The 8,962-nt window shown below is 44.3% G+C and overlaps 1 pseudogene; it reads right to left on the bottom strand.

The window, feature by feature from the left end:
• Window positions 1–2,748: 2,748 nt before the first annotated feature.
• On the bottom strand, window positions 2,749–6,311 carry LOC148189849 (uncharacterized; annotated as a pseudogene).
• Window positions 6,312–8,962: the final 2,651 nt, after the last annotated feature.

Raw genomic sequence — 8,962 nt, 5'->3', positions numbered from 1 at the left:
CCACTCCCTGTAATAGGACGCCCGTGGTCACACATTGCTGTTAACTTTGTGACCGGTCTGCCCCCCTCGAGAGGTAATTCTGTCATTTTGACAATAGTGGATCGTTTGTCCAAGGCTGTCCATTTTGTGGCCTTGTCTAAGCTGCCCTTGGCGGTGGAGACGGCCGATCTCCTAATTAACCATGTCTTCCGCATCCATGGCATACCTGTGAGGTGTATTATGCTCTGTTTATAGGGGTCTTATCTTGAGATCAAAGGTTAAGGGATGGTTAGGCCTTGGGGTCTGATGGCTGGAGTACGGACACCCGGCTTAAATTACATGGAATGTGTCCCCTTGGGGTTTTTGTGGTTGAACACAATGGGTGAAGGAATGTTTACTGATAGATCTGTAGATGCTTGTACCTATATAAGACACATGCATGAGCTGTAAGAGAGAGAGATTCACATTGGTCCCGAATCTTCTCCCAGGCAGACCATGGTGCCTGGTGGATGCTGAACTTTGTTGTAATAAATTGATTCTTATACAACCAAGTCGGTGTCAGCGGAGGTTTCTTCATCGTCTACACATCATTGCTGCTTAGGAAACAACGACACCTGCAGATATAGTTTTGGACTGGCACGTGCAGAGGGGGGGACGGAGGGTGCTGGAGCACCTGCCCCTTTTCCTCTCGATGCCCAAAGTGCCCTTTTGTCGAGTATGTGTGTGTGTATGTGGTTGCCCTCGGTCGGTCACATGATCCACGTAAACATGCCCACACTTCGTCACTCACCGCCCAGACGTGCCCGGACGTGCCCGGACGTGCCCAGTGGAGCCCTGTTCCTTTGCGCTGCTAATTATTTAACAGCTGATAGCCCAATGATTCCGGTGAGTAGGATGTGCAGCGATATTTGTTGGTGCACATCTGGTGTATTCTTTCATTGAAAGATGACTGACGAAGTAAAGTGAGCATGAGCAAGTGAGTGTGTGCAACTGAGGGATCTTCACGAGGGTTTTGGACTGGATGTGTGCACAAGTGGAGATCACACGGAGCTTCCCCCTCACGTCACAACTAAAGGACGGTTCGACCCAGTGGCGTGCACGGGGGGGGGGCAACCGCCCCCCCTCGTTGCCCAATTGTTGAAAAACGCGTGCTAAAGTGCCCCCTGGGAGCCAAAACGCGCATTAAAGTGCCCTCTTGGGAGCCAAAACGCGCGCTAAAGTGCCCTCTTGGACGCCAAAACGTGTGCTAAAGTGCCCCTTGGGAGCCAAAACGCGCGCTAAAGTGCCCTCTTGGAAGCCAAAATACGTGCTAAAGTGCCCCCTGGGAGCCAAAACGCGCATTAAAGTGCTCTCTTGGGAGCCAAAACATGTCTAAAGTGCCCTCTTCAGTGGCGAGGACACGCTATATGTGCCCTTTTTTTCCTTTTCGCCCCTGCCCTTCAAAAAGTCAAGTCAAGTCAAGTCAGTTTTATTTATATAGCCCATTATCACAAAACATGGTTTGCCTCAGAGGGCTTTACAGTGTACGACATCCCTCTGCCCTTAGACCCTCACATCACCCAAGGAAAATCTCCCCAAAAAGAACCCCTGTAACGGGGAAAAAAAAAGAGGAAGAAACCTCAGGAAGAGCGGTAGAGGATAGTGAGGGATCCCTCTTCCAGGACGGACAGACGAGCAATAGATGTCGTAAATAGCAAGTGAAATACAATCATGGCAAAAAAGGAAAGAGAAAGAGAGGGGGGGAGAGGGGGGAGAGGGGGGGGCACAGAATAATAGAAACAGATGCATGTCATATTACAATAATGGTAGGTGTGAAATTAGTAATTGCTCTCTATGATGATGTTGATAGAGATGATAACAGTCTCATGCATATGTGAAAGGGGGTTGTCCAAAGGCAAGATCACAGCATCGGCGCAACCAGGACCAGACCACGATCAGGGCGAGCGGGGGGCACAGAATCAGTACAGCCACAGCACGAGAACAAACAAAGGCAGGGTCGCGGCATCAGCACAGCTATCACCACGGTCAGGCACAGTCAAGGTTACGGCCAGGATCCAGGGAAACTAGGAAACAAGGGAGCAGGAACGCTCCCGAGAGGCAACAGGATTAGCGTAGTGCAGTTCAACAGACCCAGGCTCTGTAATCGCGAGCCCCAGGTAGTGAGAGTACCACATGGCTATCACAGAGCTAAGCTAAGCTTGCACATGGCAATGCAGTAAACAGACATGCATGATTTCTGATGGCGGCATTGAGAGAAGGAAAGGAGCTCAGCGTATCAGAGGAAGTCCCCCGGCAGGTTAAACCTATGTCAGCCTAACTATGGGCTGGTCCAGGCAGCCTGAGCCAGCCCTGATTATAAGCTTTATCAAAGAGGAAGGTCTTAAGTCTACCCTTAAAAGTTGAAACGGTGTCTGCCTCCCTGACCGAAAATGGAAGATGGTTCCATAGGAGAGGAGCATGGTAGCTGAAGGCTCTGGTTCCTAATCTAATTTTGGAAATTTTGGGAACCACAAGTAACCCTGCGTTTTCAGAGCGCAGTGATCTTGAGGGTTGGTAAGGAACTAGGAGCTGTGACAGATAGGATGGAGCCTGACCATTTAGAGCTTTGTAAGTAAGGAGGAGGATTTCAAATTCAATCCTGGATTTCACAGGGAGCCAGTGCAGAGAAGCTAAAACAGGAGAAATATGATCCCTTTTCTTGCTTCCCGTTAAAACACGAGCAGCAGCGTTCTGCACCAGTTGGAGAGACCTAAGAGATTTGTTTGGGCAACCAAATAATAGGGAATTACAGTAATCCAGCCTAGAGGTGACAAATGCATGTACTAATTTTTCAGCATCTGTTTGGGATAGGATATGTCTAATTTTTGCGATGTTACGCAAGTGAAAGAAAGCCGTCCTTGAAGTTTGTTTTATATGGGAGGCAAAGGATAAATCCTGGTCAAATAAAACTCTGAGGTTCCTTACAGTTGTGCTAGAGGCCAAGGTAATGCCATCTAGAGAAATTAAATTGTTGGAAAAGGAGCTTCTGAGGTGTTTTGGGCCAAGAACAATAACTTCAGTTTTGTCTGAATTCAACATCAGGAAATTACGGCTCATCCAGGCTTTTACATCCTTAAGACATGTTTGAAGTCTAGATAGCTGATCAGTTTCATCTGGTTTCATAGATAGATATAATTGCGTATCATCAGCATAACAATGGAAATTTAAGGAATGTTTTCTAATTATGTTGCCTAGAGGAAGCATATATAAAGTGAAAAGGATTGGTCCAAGCACCGAACCTTGTGGCACTCCAAAGCAGACCTTTGTATGTGCGGAGGGTTGATCATTGATGTGAACAAATTGGGAACGATCTGATAAGTATGACTTAAACCAGGCTAGTGACGTTCCTTTAAGGCCAATTGAGGTTTCAAGTCTGTGCAGTAAGATTTGATGGTCAATGGTGTCAAATGCAGCACTGAGATCTAATAGGATTAAAACAGAGATCAGACCTGTGTCAGAAGCGATAAATAAGTCGTTATTAATTTTTACTAGTGCCGTCTCTGTGCTATGATGAACTCTAAAGCCTGACTGAAAGTCCTCGAATAAACTGTTGTCTCGGAGAAAGTCACAGAGCTGATGAGCAACCACTCTCTCAAGGATTTTAGAAATAAAGGGGAGATTAGATATCGGTCGATAGTTAGCTAAAATCTCAGGATCGAGAGTGGGCTTCTTTAGAAGAGGTTTAATGACAGCTACTTTAAAAGACTGGGGTACATAACCTGTCAATAAAGACGCGTTGATTATATCTAATAAAAAGTTGTCTAATAAAGGCAAAACTTCCTTAAGGAGCTTAGTTGGGATGGGGTCTAGCAGGCATGTTGATGGCTTAGATGCAGAAACCAAAGTATAGGGTTGATGAAGGTCAATGGGGGAGAAATGGTCTAGATAAATTTCGGGCCTTGCTGCCATAATCAGGCTATCTGAGTTCGGGGTCAGGTCAGTTGAGGGTAAGAGGTGATGGATTTTATCTCGAATAGTTATGATTTTATTATTAAAGAAATTCATAAAGTCGTCACTGCTTAGGGCCGAAGGAATACAGGGCTCTATAGAGCTGTGACTCTGAGTCAACCTGGCTACAGTGTTGAAAAGAAACCTGGGATTGTTTTTGTTTTCCTCAATTAGTGATGAATAATAGTTTGCCCTGGCATGGCGGAGGGCCTTCTTATAGACTTTAAGACTGTCCAGCCAGACTAAACGGGACTCTTCCAGTTTGGTCGAACGCCAATGTCTTTCAAATTTTCGCGATGTTTGTTTCAATTTGCGAATCTGGAGATTAAACCATGGGGCTAATTTTTTTTGTTTCATTATTTTCTTCTTGAAGGGTGCAACAGTGTCGAGAGCTGATCGCAGTGAGCCAGTAGCATTATCGATGAGACAGTCAATTTGGGAATGACTTAAGATAGTAGTAGTGTGCTCAGGAGTTGTAAGACATGGTAATGATGTCAAAGCAGAGGGAATTAGTTTCTTAAATTTAGCCACTGCTGAATCAGATAGACATCTAGAAGAGTAGCTCTTACTGAGAGGCTTGTAGTCAAGTAATAAAAATTATAAGTTATCAAATAATGGTCTGACAGAGCAGGAATCTCAGGAAAGACTAATAAATCTGCAATATCAATGCCGTATGCAAGGACTAAATCGAGGGTGTGATTGTAGCGGTGGGTGGGTTTATGTACACACTGACTGAAGCCTATTGAATCCAAAAGTGTGGAGAAAGCAGAACTAAGGCTGTCACTATTAACATCCATGTGAATGTTAAAATCCCCTACGATAATAATTTTGTCTGATTTGAGCACTAAACTTGATATAAGCTCAGAGAACTCAGATAGAAATTCAGAGTATGGGCCGGGGGCACGGTACACTATGACAAATAGAATTGGCTGTAAAGTTTTCCAGGATGGGTGAGAAAGACTAAGAAAAAGGCTTTCAAATGAATTATAGTTTAACTTGACCTTAGTGTGAATTGCTAAGCTTGAATCAAAAATAGCAGCGACTCCCCCTCCTCGGCCAGTGTCCCGCGCAACGTGACTATTTATATGACCAGGAGGAGTGGATTCATTCAGGCTAACGTACTCTTCAGGACAAAGCCAGGTCTCAGTGAGGCATAATAAATCAATATGGTTATCCGATATTAAATCAGTGACTAAATGAGCCTTGGTTGATAAGGATCTAACGTTCAAGAGTCCGCATTTAATTCTCCTGTTATGATGCTGTATGACAGGAGATGAGTTAATTTTATGAGATTTTCATGTACAACTCCCCTTTTGTTTATTTTAGTATTAAACAAATGAAGTGGTCGGGGGACAGACACTGTTTTTATAACATTTACATTATGGGTGTGTGACTGTGCTAGAGGAAGCTCAGAGAAGCGTGTAAGACTGCGACTCCGAAACCTGGTCCCAACTCTGGTTTGTCATGGCTTTGGGCCTCTAATAAAATCGGCCAGATTCTTAGAGAGGAGAGCGGCTCCATCCAAAGTGGGATGGATGCCGTCCCTCCGGATAAGACCAGGTTTACCCCAAAAGGAGCACCAATTATTAACGAAGCCCACATCATTAGCTGGACACCACCACGACAACCAGCGGTTGAGTGCTGACATGCGGCTAAACATGTCATCACTGGTCACATTGGGGAGGGATCCAGAGAAGATTACGGCGTCCAACATCATCTTTGCGTATTCACACACCGACTCTATGTTAATTTTTAGTGACCTCCGATTGACGTAACCGGGTGTCATTGCCGCCAACGTGAATAACAATCTTACTGTATTTACGTTTAGCCTTAGCCAGCAGCTTCAAATTTGACTCGACGTCGCCCGCTCTGGCCCCAGGGATACATTTGACTATGGCCGCTGGTGTCACTAATTTCACGTTTCGCAAAATAGAGCTACCAATGACCAGGGTTGTGTCCTCGGTCGGTGTGTGGCTGAGAGGGGCATACTTATTTGAAACGTGAAGGGGGGGTGGGTGGTGTACCGCGGGCTTCGGCTTACTATGCTTCGCTCGGACAGTCACCCAGCCTCCCGGCTGCACGGGGGCTGCCGGGGGACGGCTAGCAGAGGCTACGCTATGTCGGTCCGCACCGGCTACAGGGGGCTCGCTAGCTATCGCAGCTACAGAGGGATTATCCGCGGTGCGGAGCCGCGCTTCCAGATCGCTAAGCCTCGCCTCCAGCGCAGCAAATAAACTACACTTGTTACAGGTACCACTATCACTGAAGGAGGCAGAGGAGTAACTAAACATCTGACACACTGAGCAGGAGAGAGCAGAAGAGGGAGAATAGCAGGGAGAAGCCATCGCTAACCAGAGCTAATGCTAACGAAGCTAACGGGCTAACAGTGAGAGAGCGGTTGTGAATACACAGGAAAAACCACTGAGAGGAGGAGACAGCTGTGAGTGATTAAGTAAAACTTATGCCAACTGTGTACCTAAGATGAGCAGGACAGGTCCTACCGCCAAACAGGGCATCATAGGGTATCAAAGGCTGAGGTATTGCTGAAGAAAATCTTTCAAACATTGATGAGAGTTTTTCATTTGAATTCAATCATGCTCCCAGATGAACTCGACCACAATATTTTCCATGCTGGTTAAATGGTAGCAACCTATATTCGTAAAGAATGTTTTGCAGTTTTTCCTGACAGGCGGAGTGCAGCACTTCAAAAGTGGTGCCTGTTTGTGGGTTGACTTCAATAGAGGAGAGACATTGCGGGCACCCATGATAGAAGCAACCAAGAAATTCCCGCACTCTTTTAATGCTGTCAATTTCTGCCTAGCCGTCTACAACGTACCACCCCAGCTTTTTCTCCCCCAAGTTTAAAACATGTTGAAAGAGAAATTTTTGTTGAGTGGCACCTATTCTAACCACTGGATGCCTATGTCTGAATACCTCTTAGTTTGCCGACGGTATTTGTCAAGTGAGGGAAAGAAATTTGATTTGAAAACTTTCATGCACGCTGAGGCAATCGTAATACAGCTGAAAGGATCAACAGCGGTCTCTGCAATGAACTTGCTACGAAACTTAGAATATGCTGTGGCCAAAATTTTGGTGTCATTATAGCAATAAACTATCGCTTCTTTTTTTAAATCAAAAATTCCACTGGTTTTGGTCGTGTGCCATGCGTCAAATTCTTGCTTTTCAATCTCTGACATACATTCTACACCGTAGGCTTCAGGGGGTGGATAGGAGCCTACATAATACAGCCTACATTATTAAATGCTTTTCAGAGCTGAAAACATGGGGAAAGTAAGCTTTACTTAAACTTTCCTCAGCAAACCCTAAGGCTTTTGGCATCTGAGATAGATGCAGTGTCAAAAATGGGAGAGAGTCAATGTAAATTTGATGGAATGTCTGGTCCTGAAACTGTAGAACCTTGCTGCCTTGCATGATTATGGCAGGGGTTATACCTTGACCAAATAAATAATTGAGAAGCAGATCACCGTCAAAACTTTTGGCACTGTGAGCGCTGAAAACATATTTGGCATATTTTTTTTCTTCTAACATCTTAGAAAAATTGTTTAACAAAATCGACACCCTAAGAACCCCATTTCTCGCCTTTCAAAGTTTCTGTGCTGATATAAAAGGGAATATGCTCGCCAGAACCATTAGCATGTTTCGAAATCATAAAACACATACTTATCAGAATACTTTTCTTCTGGTTTCAACGGTTGCACAAGTGACTGTCATCATTCTCTGCAATTTGCTCACTGCATATAGGGCACCTGTGTAACAATATTCCCACACATGGCTTGTACCCAAGAATGCTTTCAGACAAGTTATGCCGTAGTAGTGTTTTCTGAAAAGGAAGAGAAAAACTGTTTTAGCGTGTTTCCCACTAGATGTTTGAAATCTGGAAAGCGCTCTCTCACCCTCTGCTCTATAAAACACTACTATTTTACAGTCAACAGTCTGCTCAAATTTAGTAATATGGCTAAAGGACACAGGAGTATGGGGAGATAATCCAATGTGATTCTGTATTTTGTGGGCTCTTACAGTAGCCTCATCTAGGTTTAAATCGGGATACAGCAAAAGTGCTAGGTTAATGGCAAAGCATAACTGATTATCGGCATTGTAGACTATATGTAGGCAGCGCATTTTCTTCTGAACAATATCGCTGTCTAAAATATGTTCAAGTTTTCTTTTTGTGCCGCCACGAGGACTACACACCACCTGCACAACTAACTTTAGAGTGCTGTTGGTCATAATGGCCATGTTAGACTGTACTAACCTGTTGAGAAGATTTTGAAATTTGTTTAGATTCACGTCTCCATCATGATTAACAATAACAGAGACATCATTTTAAAGACTTTCTCCCCTTAATTCTAGCTGCACCACATCCCCCTGCCTTGCCTGCGATAAGGCTCTATTTACCACTTCTTGTGCAGAGCCCATAACATCATTGTAAAACTCTGCATAATCTGGCATGGAGTGTGAGGAGGGAAAATTAAGTAACTAATTAACTGTCTAACTGTCTAATTTCAATGTTGTTAAAATTATTTCTGTGAATGATTCTAGGCTTAGGTGGAGCATTCTCTCCACCCATCATACTCATGTTTGATGGCCCAGGTTGTGATCATTTATGTCTATATAGATATTTTGATTGAAAGAGGGTTGCGTCAAGACATTTAGAGCCTCTTCCAAATTTTCTACATGTTGAAGATCGGAAAGAGGGGGGTTATTGAGGGTTGCGTTTGTTTCACTTTGGGTTTGTAATTCGTAGGGTTCAGGCAATAAGAGAGCAGAGTCTGAATGATTTTGTCGAACAATATCATGCGTCAGAGCATCAATTTCTGATTGAAGGAACTGAACACAATTCTGACTGGTTGAGGGCTGCGCCAGGACATTTAAAGCCTCTTACAAATTTCCGAGATGTTATAAATCAGAGAGCGGAGCCCTTTGGTTATTTTCACCCATGATTAACAATAGTAATAAAACTCTGTGACAAAGCTAC

Source organism: Plectropomus leopardus, chromosome 3 (genome assembly GCF_026936395.1).
Source record: "Plectropomus leopardus strain MGB_pleo_1.0 chromosome 3, ASM2693639v1, whole genome shotgun sequence".
Taxonomy (NCBI): Eukaryota; Metazoa; Chordata; class Actinopteri; order Perciformes; family Serranidae; genus Plectropomus; species Plectropomus leopardus.
The sequence above is the reverse complement of the archived record's forward strand: the minus strand, read 5'-3'. Positions and strand labels throughout refer to the sequence as shown.